The sequence below is a fragment of the Bos grunniens genome, chromosome 15 (genome assembly GCF_055505025.1).
Source record: "Bos grunniens cultivar Pamir isolate PY7600 chromosome 15, Bosgru_T2T1.0, whole genome shotgun sequence".
In the NCBI taxonomy this organism is placed as follows: domain Eukaryota; kingdom Metazoa; phylum Chordata; class Mammalia; order Artiodactyla; family Bovidae; genus Bos; species Bos grunniens.
This window is the reverse complement of record NC_141179.1, coordinates 83,868,396-83,881,367: the sequence shown is the minus strand read 5'-3', so window position 1 is coordinate 83,881,367 and position 12,972 is coordinate 83,868,396. Positions and strand designations below refer to the sequence as shown.

General features: G+C 45.0%; 1 long non-coding RNA gene across 1 annotated transcript in view; it reads right to left on the bottom strand.

Moving 5' to 3' along the window:
- Positions 1-321: 321 nt before the first annotated feature.
- Positions 322-12,972, bottom strand: part of LOC147358886 (uncharacterized) — a 51,566-nt gene continuing 38,915 nt past the window's right edge. The window contains exons 5-6 of the long non-coding RNA XR_015142447.1: positions 3,411-3,712; positions 322-2,080 (exon numbers count right to left, since the gene is read on the bottom strand). This is a non-coding gene — a long non-coding RNA (uncharacterized LOC147358886). The remainder of the gene's footprint in view (positions 2,081-3,410; positions 3,713-12,972) is intronic.

The following is a 12,972-nucleotide window of genomic DNA, read 5'->3' as shown; positions in this document are numbered from 1 at the left end:
CGGCTTGCCGTCACGTCCCCGTGTTTGTTTCCCTTGCAGATTTTTTTGGATTTGGGGCAGAATACTGATTTGCCGGGGACCAGCCCCGGCTGATCCAGGGTATTCGAAGGAGAGACGGCGTAGGCGAAGATCAGGAAACAACTGCTTAATTAAACGTTAATTAAGGATATTAAGAGTAATAAAATGAGGATAGCTCAGTGAGGAAATTCAGTGGAGAAAAGAGGCTGAAATAAGGATAGCTCAGTGAGGAAATTCAGTGTAGAAAAGAGGCTGAATAATTCAGCCAGAAGGTAAGAGAAAGAACGACATGGTGAGACCAAGTTTCGGTAAACAAGGCCCGCACTTTATTTTCCAAAGTAGTTTTTATACCTTAAGTTATGCATAGAGGATAATGGGGGAAGGGGTAGAGTCAGGCAGCAAGCCAGGCTTTCTTCCTGCAGACTTATCATATGCAAAAGCTTAGGTGATTTGCATCATCTTCTGGCCCGGAGGCCTGTTAACATTTTAAGACCTTTTCTTCAGAAAACTTATTTTTCTCTAAAGGTGATTGGTCAGGAGCCACCCTCCAAAAGCATTAGATAAAGTTGCATTCCTACAGCGCAAAGGTGTGGTGAACTATAACAAGAAAAAGAATTAACTCAAGGGTCCCAGGTTACAAACATTAAAGCTACTACTTACACCAATTATATTAATCAATACACTGCCAGGGACACAGCAGGTAAGGGATATGGAAACTTAGCAGCAAACATTGGCCCAACAAGTGAAAATCCCTTCACCAATACAATTTCTAATCAATCTTTTAACTGCTCAAAGGAATCTGTATTTAGACAGTTTAGAACATCTCCTGCCTCTCACAGTTGGGAGGCTCTGAACAATCACATGTGGCCAGAAAAACCTATTCAGGCAGGCTAGAGGACTTCCAAAGGAGTTTGTAGGTTAAACACTGTCACACCCAGGAATTATTAACTGGAGCTGTAAGCTAACTCTTTTTTCAGAGAGGTAGTGGGGGACAGCCCCCCGTAAAGTCAGAGGTATAGGTGAGAGCACAAAGCAGAAAGTAGGCAGACTCTGGTTTTGGGGGTAGATGCTCGAGAATTTCCAGGGGGACTCCTGAAGCTCGATCCGCCTTTGCGTATGCCGAGCCTCCTTCCTCATGACCTTTGTCATGGGCGGGGTTCCTCACACTGGCTCCCGGCAGTGATAGAATTCCAGTTGAGCTATTCCAGATCCCGAAAAGTGCTGCCCTCAATATGCAATATGCCGGCTCCCGGCACTGATTTGCTATATTCCATCTATAGGAGACAGTGCATTATCTCCTGTTTGGAAAACTTTTTTTTAAAAAATTGAAGCTTTTTCGGGAAAGACTCCCGTCCTGCCTGTGCTTGGGGTTCCAAATAACTTGATTCGGGGAGAGAAGAGGAGCCTCACCCACCGTCTTTGCGGTTCACACGATGCTTTACGTGCTTAGGCGCACTGTCTCCCGTAGACGGAACGCAGCAAATCGTTCCTGTGGTTAACACAATGCTTTGGGGTCCTTTATTTGATTCGGTAAAGGAATACACTACTTTTGGACGATTTGAAAATATTGTTCGGGCGCAACATTTAACCCTGGAACTGTACCTTAAAAACCAGCAGAGTAATAGAATGTTCTGTTGCCCGGGTGCCAACTGAACATCTATCTTAAGCTTTACTTATTCGCTTGCTCGCTTCTGTATTTACTCCTGGCTGTGCCGGGTCTCGGTTGCTCCGCGCGCTTCTGCTTCTCCCGAGTCGAGAGGCCCGGCTGCGCCCCGTGCCCTCTGGTCATGCAGCAGCGGCTCCAGGGCGTTCGGCTTCAGCAGCTGTCGCTCCCAGGCTCTAGACCGCAGCCGCGGTAGCCGCGGCCCACGGCCTTGGTTGCTCCGCAGCAGGTGAGATCTCCTCGGACCAGGGCGCGAACCCACATCTCCCGCATTGGCAGATTCTTTTCCACCGGACCACCAGGGAGAGGTGTAAGGAATTCCAGAGGACACTTGAGGGTAGACGTGTCTGTTACGATGGCATAGGTGATCTGGGTAGCCCAGAGACCCCTTCAGGTTTCCTATGAGATGCGAATCTGTCATGATGACGCGAAGACACTGGCCTGTCCACCATTCTCAAGTCAGCAGTGAATTTTCTAACACATGGAAAGCAGACGCTCACCAGAGTCTAGGTGAATTAATAAAGAAATCCATGTCTGCTTCTAATTATTCATGAACTATAATAAAGATGACTACACTAAAAAAATAGGCTCTTAATCTTTCTACTGCTGGGAATTAACTCTAAAGAAGCAAGTCAAAGGAACGGAAAAGATATTCATATAAAGCTATTTCTAGTACTAGTATTTCTGTACCTAAAAGAAAGAAGCAAATCGTGCCACCCACAGGGAACAAAATCCTCTAATTGTTCAAGAATCATTAAATCACGTGGTGTATGAACTCAATGCCTTAAAACGCCTTCACTAGGAAAAGAATCAAGAAACGATGACAGGTGGAAAGCGTGAATAGAGGTAAGTCAGCTGAAAAATAAGCTAAGAAAGACCCCCTCGTGGTCCAGTGGTTAAGAGTCTTCCAGCCAAGCCAGGGGACACGGGTTCTGCACCTGGTCCAGGAAGATCCCACGTGCCACAGGGCAACTAAGCCTGTGCACCCCAACGACTTCGGGGCTCTAGGGCCCACGGGCTGCAGCTGCTGAAGCTCGCACACTTCAGAGCCCATGAGAAGACCCTGGGCCACAGCTAGAGAGCAGCCAGCCCCGCTCACCGCAACCAGAGCACACCTGAGAGCACCAGCGAAGACCCGGTGTGGCCAAAAAGTTAATAATTTTTAATAAAATAAAATATTTTAAAAAATAAGCAAAGAAGGCTGAACCCTCTACCCAGCACACACACGCAGTGTGAAACATCTTTGTAACCAGACCAAAGGCTCGAGAGCCAATTTGTTGTCATTGTTAGTCGCTCGGTCGTGTCTGACTCTTTGCAACCCCATGGACTTGTAGCCCACCAGGCGGCTCTGTCCCTGGGATTTCCCAGACGAGAATACCGGAGTGAGTTGCTGTCTCCTTCTCCAGGGGATCTTCCTGACTCAGGGATCGAACCCACGCCTCTTATGTCTCCTGTATTGGCAGGCTGGTTCTTTACAACCAGCACCAGCTGGGAAGCCCTTAAGAGCCCGTCAGTAGTTATAAACGTGCTGTGAGGAGAAGTGAGGAACTTTGCCTGTTTTCTATAAATTCGTGGTACATTTAATTGTCTAACCTTAAAACATAATAAGAAAAAAGAAAAGAAAGTGAAAGTCTTTGTTGCTCAGTCGTGTCTGACCCTTTGTGACCCCATGGGCTGGAGGGAACCCATCATCAAAGAGGCTTTTTCCCAAACAAAAGCCAAACCTTACCTCAGGCTTGTTGAAAATCTTCAGGAGGCTTAGTTAGCAGTGGGATCTTTAAGCGTTTCTTGCCCTGAGAGCTTGGGAAACGTGACTTATCAACTGGGGACCAGAGAGAAGAACTGCCGGAGTCTCCTGAGGGACGCTAGACCCTGGAGTCAACTGTGTCAGCTCTTCTTTCACAGGAATCGCGCCAAAGGTCATCTCACGTCTCTGTACTGAGTACCGCGATGCGCTCCTGACACTGAGGTAGCGAGTGGAAACAGTGGCAAACAAGACAGACAAGTCCTAGGCTTGAGGAAGCTTACAACCTAGTGAGAAAGAACGGACGGCAAATTAGAAAGTAAATGAATTGAGGTGATGATAAGTGAAAAATAAAGCACAGGAATGGGGGTTGGAGGGGGCAACTTTAGCTAAGGGAGTAGAGGATGACCTTTCTATGCAAATGATTGTTAAACAGAGTCCTGAAACACAGAAGTTAAAACATGCCGATGCAAGATTATTGTTATGTTCTATACCATATGACCCAACAATCCCACTCCTGGGCATAGACCCAGAGAAAACCACAAAAGATACATGCACCCCAATGCTCACCACAGCAGGGTTCCAACAGCTGGGACATGGAAGCAACCTCAATGTCTATCAACAGAGGAATGGATAAAGAAGATGTGGTACATATATACAGTGGAATATTACTCTGCCATGAAAAAGAATGAAATTGGGTCGTTTGTAGAGACATGGATGGACCTAGAGAGTATCATGCGGAGTGAAGTAAGTCAGAAAAATAAATATCACAGATTAATTCATATATGTGGAATCCAGAATAGTATAGATGACCCTATTTGCAAAGCAGAAATAGAGACGTAGATGTAGAGAACAAGCGTATGGATACCAAAGAGGGGGATACAGCTGGGAGACCGGGACCAGCACGCACACACACTGTCGGTCCTGCGTATAAAGGAGACAACTAATGAGAACCTTCTGCAGAGCACAGGGACCTCTGCTCAATGCCCTGCGGCGACCCGGATGGGAAGGAGGTCCGAGGGGAAGGGGTATATGCCGTGGATGGGAAGGAAGTCCGAGGGGAAGGGGTATATGCGTGTGGATGGGAAGGAAGTCCGAGGGGAAGGGGTATATGCCGTGGATGGGAAGGAAGTCCGAGGGGAAGGGGTATATGCGTGTGGATGGGAAGGGGTATATGCGCGTGAGGCTGGTTCACTTCTCTGCACAGCAGAACTTAACACAACGTGGCAACGCAGCCACACTGAAGAAAAATCCATTTTAATAGTTTTAATGTAAAATGAAGATTTAATCTTTTCAAGGTGTAAAATCATATCATCGAGGCCAACTATTTTATTTTCTCGTCTTAATGCATTATTTAGAACCTCTGCCATGCCTTGAATAATCATTGTAACAGTGGGTGTCCTTTCTAGCACCTGATATTTTATGAACCTGGTTTGCTTGTCCACCATTTAAAATGATGCCTTCTGTGAGAGTTTAACAGTCTTTTAACATGAAGAGTCAGTGCACGATGGAGAATTAAGGTCTGCAACAGGGACCACCAAATGTTTTCTGTAAAGTCCTAGAGGATATATATTTTGGGGCTTTAGGGGCCACACAGTCTCTGTCGCAATTGCTCATCTTTGCTGTTGTAACACAAAAGCAGCCACAGGCAATAGAGAAATGAGTAAGTGTGGCTGTGTTCCAGTAAACATGATTTACAAAACTAAGCAGCCTGCAGATGGGGCCTGTAGGCTGTAGTTTGCTGATACCTGCGCTATGAACTGTTAAGAATATTTACTTATTTATTACAACCTGGCTGCACTGAGCCTTGGCTGCGGCACGTGGGACCTTCATTGTACATCATGCAGGATCTTTTGTCGCAGTGCACGGGCTTGTTGCTCCACGCCATGTGGGATCTCAGCTCCCAGACCAGGAATCAAAGTGGTGTCTCCTGCCTTGCAAGGCAGAACTTAACCACTGGACTGCCAGGAAGGTCTCTGATTCCTGCTTTAGAGTGGGGGAGCACAGGTTTGAATTTGGGGGCCATTCCTTGATTGTGTGACCTTGGGTGAGTTACTCAATATCTTGGCCCTCAATTTCTTTAACTGAAAAATGAGGTTAATAGTATTGCCTCCTTCATCAAGCTAATTGTGAATATTAAGTGATACATGTGAAGTAGCCAGAAAAGTGCCTATGGTGGTTTAGTCGCTAAGTCTTGCCCAACTCTTTGTGACCCCATGGACTGTAGCCCACCAGGCTCCTCTGTCCATGGGATTCTCCAGGCAAGAATACTGGAGTGTGTTGCCATGCCCTCCCCCAGGGGATCTTCTTGACGGGGATCGAACCCAGGTCTCCTGAATTGCAAGTGGATTCTTTACTGACTGAGCCACCAAGGAAGCCCTTACATCACAGAACGCACTCACCAATACAAGCACAAAGACAGAAGTGCTCTCGGTCTTGCTCACCAGTGTACTGCAAGTTCCTGGCACAGCATAAGTACTCAATAAATGCTTACAGAATTACTGAAAATTACAGTATATTCAAACGGTTTATTTCTATTTGTATTTTATTCAGAGCTTTTATAAAGAACCTCTGCTGAAATATATCAAATAATTTTTAGGCATCTTTGAACACAAATCCACTACTTCTAGTCAAGAAAATACTAGAACTTCTAGCCAGAGAAGTTAGGTAAGAAAAAGAAATAGAGGCTATCCAAGTCAGAAAAACAAAATTATCTCTGTGGATGGCATGATTTTATATGACATAGAAAACTCCAAAGACTCCACAAAAATACCCAGAGAATCCATAGGAAAACTCGGCAAAGTTGCAGAATACAATATACAAAAATAAGCTGCATTTCTATACCCTAGCAAAAACTATCTGAAAAGGGAATTAAGAACATAATCCCATTTCTAATAGCAGCAAAAAGAATAAAATGCTTAAGAGTAAACCTAAAGGAGAAGGTAAAAGACACGTGCATGGAAAATCATCAGTTTGAACACTGATGAAAGAAGCTGAAGATGACGCAAATAAATGAAATGGCAACCCATGTGCATGGATTGAAAGAATTAATACTTTCAAAACGTCCATGATACTCGAAATTATCTACAGAGTCATGCAATTCCTATCAAGATTCCGATGGCATTTTCCACAGAAGTAGAAAAATCTATCCTAGAATTCGAATGGAAGGAACCACAAAAGACTCCAGAGCAAAAGCAATGAGTAATAAGAACAAAACCAGAGGGAGCACACTTCCTGATTTTTAATTATATACAAAGCTACAGTAATTTAAATAGTATTGGTGTTGGCACAAAAACAGACACACTGACCAACTGAACAGGTAGAAAGCCTAGAAATAAACGCACATATACAGCCAACAACTTTCAACAGAGGCCCCAAGAACACACAGTGGAGAAAGGACAGTCTCCAACAAACAGTATGAGGAAAATTGTATATCTTACATTTTTCATGAAAAAATGAAACTGGGTCTTCATCTTACACCACACACAAAAATCAGCACAAAATCTGTTAAGAACATAGACATAAGACCTGAAACCATACAATTCCTGGAAGAGAACACAGAGGGAGACTGCATGATACCGATCTTGGCGATGACTTTTTCCATGGTGACACCAAAAGCATGAACAAGAAAAGCAAAAATAAACAACTAGGACTACATCAAGCTAAAGTTTCTGCACAGCAAAGGAAACAATCAAGAAACTGAAAAGCAACCTGAAGAGTGAGGGAAGATGTTTGCAAACCATAAATGCGATAATGGGATAACATCCAAAATATGTAAAGAATGCATACAACACAAAAGCAAAAACTCCACAAACAACCCAATTTTAAAACGGGCAGAACCCCAAATAAACATTTCTCCAAAGAAGACACACAAATGACCAAAAAGTGTATAAAAACATGTTCAATGCAACTATCCATCAAGAAAGTGCAAATAAAAACCACAGTGAGGTATCAGCTGACTCCTGTTAGAATGACTATTATCCCAAACTCAAAAGATAGCAAGTCTTGGCGAAGGTGTGGGGGAAAGGGAGGTCTTATACAGTTACGTGGTGCTGCCACTACGGAAAAGAGCACAGAGGCTCTGCGAACAATTAAAAATAGAACCACCCTGTCGCAGCGGAATCAAGCAGTCCCACCCCTTGGGAGAAGCCAAAGGAAGTGAAATCAGCGTCTCAAAGAGACATCTGCATTCCCGTCTTCATGGCAGCATTATTTGGAGTATCTGAGACATGGAATCAAGCCAAATGTCTATTGAAGGATGAATGGACTAAAAAGTGTATAGAGATATATATATGCATGTGTGTGTGTGTGTATGGAGAAGGCAATAGCACCCCACTCCAGTACTCTTGCCTGGAGAATCCCAGGGACGGGGGAGCCTGGTAGGCTGCAGTCCATGGGGTTGCACAGAGTCGGACACGGCTGAAGCGACTTAGCAGCAGCAGCAGTGTGTGTGTATACACATATATATGTACATATACATAAAAAATGCAATATTAATCAGCCTAATAAAGAATGATAATCTCCCATTTGAGACAACATAGATGAACCTGGAAGGGATTACGTTAAGTGAGATAAGCTAGACACAGAAAAACAAATGGTTTGTGTTTACACTTACATGTGGAATCTAAAACAGTCGTTGAACCCATGGAAACAAAGAGTAGAAGGCTGGCTACCAAGTGCTACGGAGCGGAGAGGACGGGGTGGCCAGAGCGCACAAGCTGCATTATAAGATGAGAAAGTTCCAGAGCTCTGACGTACAACACGGTGACTGAAGTTACCAAAACGCGCTGTATACTTGAAATTTCCTAAGCAAAGAGGTATTAAGTGTTCTTAACACACATACAAAAAACCATATGAAGTGAGGGATATATTAATTAGCTTGACCATGGTAATCATTTCCTAATGTATAAAAAATCACATTGTACACTTTCAGTTCGGTTCAGTTCAGTCGCTCAGTCGTGTCCAACTCTTTGTGAACCCATGAACCGCAGCACATCAGGCCTCCCTGTCCATCACCAACTCCCGGAGTTCACCCAGACTCAAGTCCATTGAGTCGGTGATGCCATCCAGCCATCTCATCCTCTGTCGTCCCCTTCTCCTCCTGCCCCCAATCCCTCCCATCATGAGAGTCCTTTCCAATGAGTCAACTCTTCACGTGAGGTGGCCAAAGTACTGCAGTTTCAGCTTCAGCATCATTCCCTCCAAAGAAATCCCAGGGCTGATCTCCTTCAGAATGGACTGGTTGGATCTCCTTTGCAATTGTAACATCACCAATTATACCTCAACGAAGCTGAAAAGTACATATTCAGAATGAACATCTGTTTAGGAAGTAAGCTTGAATAAAATCTGTAGCTCTCAACATTCTCTGCAGTATACAAATTTTACAGTGTTTTCTCCATAAACCCCACAATAATCATTTTAGAGCTAATGAAGAGTTGCTTGCATGCATCCATTCTTAGTCACCCAGTCGTGTCTGACTCTCTGTGACCCCACGGACTGTATCCCTCCAGGCTCCTCTGTCCATGGGATTCTCCAGGCCAGAATACTGGAATGGGTTGCCATTCCCTTCTCCAGGGGATCTTCCTGATCCAGGGATCGAACCCACATCTCCTGCAGTGGCGGGCAGATTCTTTACCACTGAGCCACCAGGGAGGCAGCCAAGGCTCAGAAAGTGTAGTTAACTTACCCAAGGACACGTGGTCAGGGGCTTGGCCAGGGTCAGCATCCGAGCTCGGGCTTCCCAGGCGCACTAGTGATAAGGACCCTGCCTGCCGACGCTAGAAACACGAGAGACTCAGATTTGATCCCCGGGTCGGGAAGATCCCCTGGAGGAGTGCATGGAAACCCATGCAGTATTCTAGCCTGGGAAATCCCATGGACAGAAGAAGCTGGTGGGCTACATTCCATGGGGTCACAAAGAGTCAGAACAACCGAAACAGCTTAGCATGCAAGGTGCCTGAATCAGATTTAGTCTTTTAACCGTTCTTGCATATTGTCTCCAATCCCCAAGTAACAAAACAACCGAAAACAAAGAGCAGCAGTAACACTAATAACAATACATGCATAAAATTATCCCAAGAAAATGTTTGATGCATGTGAGTGCTTTTGAAATTGAAAACTTGAAAACTCCATTAATAATCTTGAAGGCCCTTTGAGATATGGGATCCAAGATGATAATCACTACATGACTTCTTAAAATCCCTTCTACAATAATTCTGTAATTTCATGAATGAAATTAAAAAAAATTTTTTTAATGATCCTTCATTTCTCCAAGGGACACTGAAAGAAAACCATCTCTTCAGATGTTTTACAAGAAATTGAATGAAATGTTAGTTTCATCAAGGTCAACAAATAATATTGAGAGACTACTGTCAGGATTTGAATGGTTCAATGCATAACACCTGAGCAGATGGTGGGTGAAAAGTTCTGGTTTTGATATGCTAAATATAAGACCGTTGGTTGCTCAGTCATGTCCAACTCTTTTTGACCCCATGTACTGTAGCCTGCAGGCTCCTCTGTCCATGGAACTGTCCAGGCAAGATACTGGAGTGGGTTGCCATTCCCTTCTCCAGGGGATCTTCCTGACCCAGGGATCGAACCCAGGTCTCCCACATTGCAGGCGGATTCTTTACCAGCTGAGCCACCAGGAAGCACAATGTAAGATATTAGGATCAAATTAGAGGTGTTAGACATGTCAACTGCAAAAAGAGGCACAACGTGAGAGTTGGGAGTAAAGTTTTATTTGGGGGAAAATGAGGACTGCAGCCTGGGAGACAGCACCTCAGAGAGCCGAGAAACTGCTCCACAGAGGTAGTGGGAGAAAGTCAATAAATATGCTCTTGGTGTAGGGGGAGTTCAACCAAGTGCTTATTTTACAAAAGGTTTTCTGCTGGTCTTGAGGAGCTGACGTCACCATGAAAGGATTTAGTGCTTTCCTAGATATGAGGAGAAGCAAGGACTAGGATCATAAAATCAGTTCCTGAAAACATGCAACTGTCTAGAGACCTGTTCCACCAGTCTCCCGGAGCAGAGGGCCTCACTCTCCACCCTGACCTCCCTTCATGGTGTGTGGAAGGTCAGCAGCCGCAGCAGCACAGGGCTCAGGCTCTGCAGACGCAGAAGGCAAGCTGGCAAAATCAATCTGTCATTGACAGATGGTGGATATACTCATCCCTAGTTCAGGGACAGAGTTGTTGTTGTTCAGTTGCTAGGTTGTGTGGACTCTTTGTGACCCCATGAACTGCTGCACTCCAGGCTTCCCTGTCCTTCACCATCTACCAGAGTTTGCTCAAACTCATGTCCATTGAGTCGGTGATGCCAGGTCATCCAACCAGCTCATCCTCTGTCGTCCCCTTCTCCTCCTGCCTTCAATCTTTCCCAGCAGCAGGGTCTTTTCAAATGTGTCAGCTCTTTGCATCAGGTGGCCAAAGGATTGGAGCTTCAGCTTCAGCATCAGTCCTTCCAGTCAATTAGTTCAGTTCAGTTCAGTCGCTCAGTCGTGTCCGATTCTTTGCGACCCCATGAATCACAGCACGCCAGGCCTCCCTGTCCATCACCAACTCCCAGAGTTCACTCAAACTCATGTCCATCGAGTTGGTGATGCCATCCAGCCATCTCATCCTCTGTCGTCCCCTTCTCCTCCTGCCCCCAATCCCTCCCAGTATCAGGGTCTTTCCAGTGAGTCAACTCTTCGCATGCGGTGGCCAAAGTACTGGAGTTTCAGCTTTAGCATCAGTCCTTCCAATGAACACCCAGGGCTGATCTCCTTCAGAATGGACTGGTTGGATCTCCTTGCAGTCCAAGGGACTCTCAAGAGTCTTCTCCAACACCACAGTTCAAAAGCATCGATTCTTCAGTGCTCAGCTTTCTTCCCAGTCCAACTCTCACATCCATACATGACCACTGGAAAAACCATAGCCTTGACTAGACAGACCTTTGTTGGCAAAGTAATATCTCTGCTTTTCAATATACTATCTAGGTTGGTCATAACTTTCCTTCCAAGGAGTAAGAATATTCAGAGTTAATTTCCTTTAGGATGGCCTCCGTGCTGTCCAAGGGCTGGGAATGGCGCATTTCAGCGTTATCAACCTGTTGTTTGTATTTAAAGTCAAACAACTAAACTGGATTACTTATCCCCAAAAAATGTAAACAGAAAAGAGGAACCGAGACAAAGACCCAGCTTGAGTGGGAGTTAGGGAAAGTGGGAAAACCAGCAATATGGATTAAGAAATGAATCCTAAAGCAAAGCAGTCGATCCTAAAGGAAATCAGTCCTGAATATTTATTGGAAGGACTGATGCTGAAGCTGAAACTCCAATACTTTGGCCACCTGATGTGAAGAACTGACTCCTTGGAAAAGACCCTGATGCTGGGAAAGATTGAAGGCAGGAGAAGGGGATGACAGGCGATGAGATGGTTGGATGGCATCACTGACTCAATGGACACGAGTTTGAGTAAAGTCCGGAAGTTGGTAATGGACAGGGAGGCCTGGTGTGTTGCAGTCCATGGGGTCACAGAGAGTCGGACACGACTGAGCCACTGAACTGAACTGAACTGAACTAAGAAGAAATATCAAAGATACGAGAGGAAAGTCAGGAGGAATGAATTTCCCAGGAACAAAGAGAGAAGGGGAGGGCTTCCCCGGTGGCTCAGTGGTAAAGAATCCACCTGCCAGTGCAGGAGACCAGGGTTCAGCGCCTGATCTAGGAAGATCCCACACACCGCAGAGCGGCTAAGCTCGTGCACAACTGTTGAGCCTGTGTCCTAGAGCCTGGGAGCCACGACTACTGAGACCACATGTCACAGCTACCGACCCCAGAACCCTGGAGCCTGTGCTCTGCAACAGGAGAGTAGCCCCTGCTGTTGCAGCCAGAGAAAAGCCCGCACAGCAGCGAAGACCTAGCACAGTCAAGGTAATAAATAAAATCATAAAACAGAGAGAGAATGGGATGTTGCAGAATATGGAAAAGAGCCATGAATAATGCTCCATGTGGACATTTCCTTTTTTGAATATGATTTCAAGGTAAATCAGTGAAAATAATCATTTTTCTTTTCCCCAACTGACCTCATCATTGAATTCATCAAGTGACTGATAAAATAATCCTTAGGGAAGATGTACCAATGGAATATTCCTGATGCAATTTTAAATATTAGGAACACTGAATTTAATCTTGTAGCTTTATGCTTCCCAGGCAGACCTTCCCAAGTCATCTCTGGGGACCAAGAGTGTCCCTTCAGTCAGCTTTGTTATTATGAATGTCATTATTTGATGATAATTTTGAGTCTAAACATCACGGGAACTTCAGAGGTTAGTTCCAGGCTTCAAAGATATGATAAGTAAAGCCAGGTTTGCCTTATACAGAAAGAAGAGGCAGGATGAAACGTTCTCTCAGTCCCAGAGTTGAATCAGATCTAGTTTGAGAAGTGCTTTAACATAGCGATATGCTTGAATCTATAAGTGATCAGCAAACCAGCCTGGGGATCCTTTGAAGACAGAACGCTGGCATCCTCAGCGTTTAGCAAAGAATCCACGTAAATCTGCAATGACT